The sequence below is a fragment of the Trachymyrmex cornetzi genome, unplaced genomic scaffold, assembly GCF_001594075.2.
Source record: "Trachymyrmex cornetzi isolate Tcor2-1 unplaced genomic scaffold, Tcor1.1 scaffold972, whole genome shotgun sequence".
NCBI classification, from domain to species: Eukaryota; Metazoa; Arthropoda; class Insecta; order Hymenoptera; family Formicidae; genus Trachymyrmex; species Trachymyrmex cornetzi.
Window position 1 is genome coordinate 56,993 of NW_017300325.1, and position 211 is coordinate 57,203.

Below are 211 nucleotides of genomic sequence, written 5' to 3' on the forward strand. Positions count from 1 at the left end.
GAGCCGGAATGTAAATCACGTCAGCGTAGTCAAATAAGGAGATTATAAGCATTTGGGAAACAAGGAGCTTCTGTGAAGTTGAGAGGATATGCCGGAAAGCATATAATAGACGAAGACGTAAGAAGGCTGCTCGACACTTCACCAGAGCATGCTCGCCAAAGGACCAGGAGGAGTCAAAATGCACACCAAGTATTTTAATGGATGAAGAGCG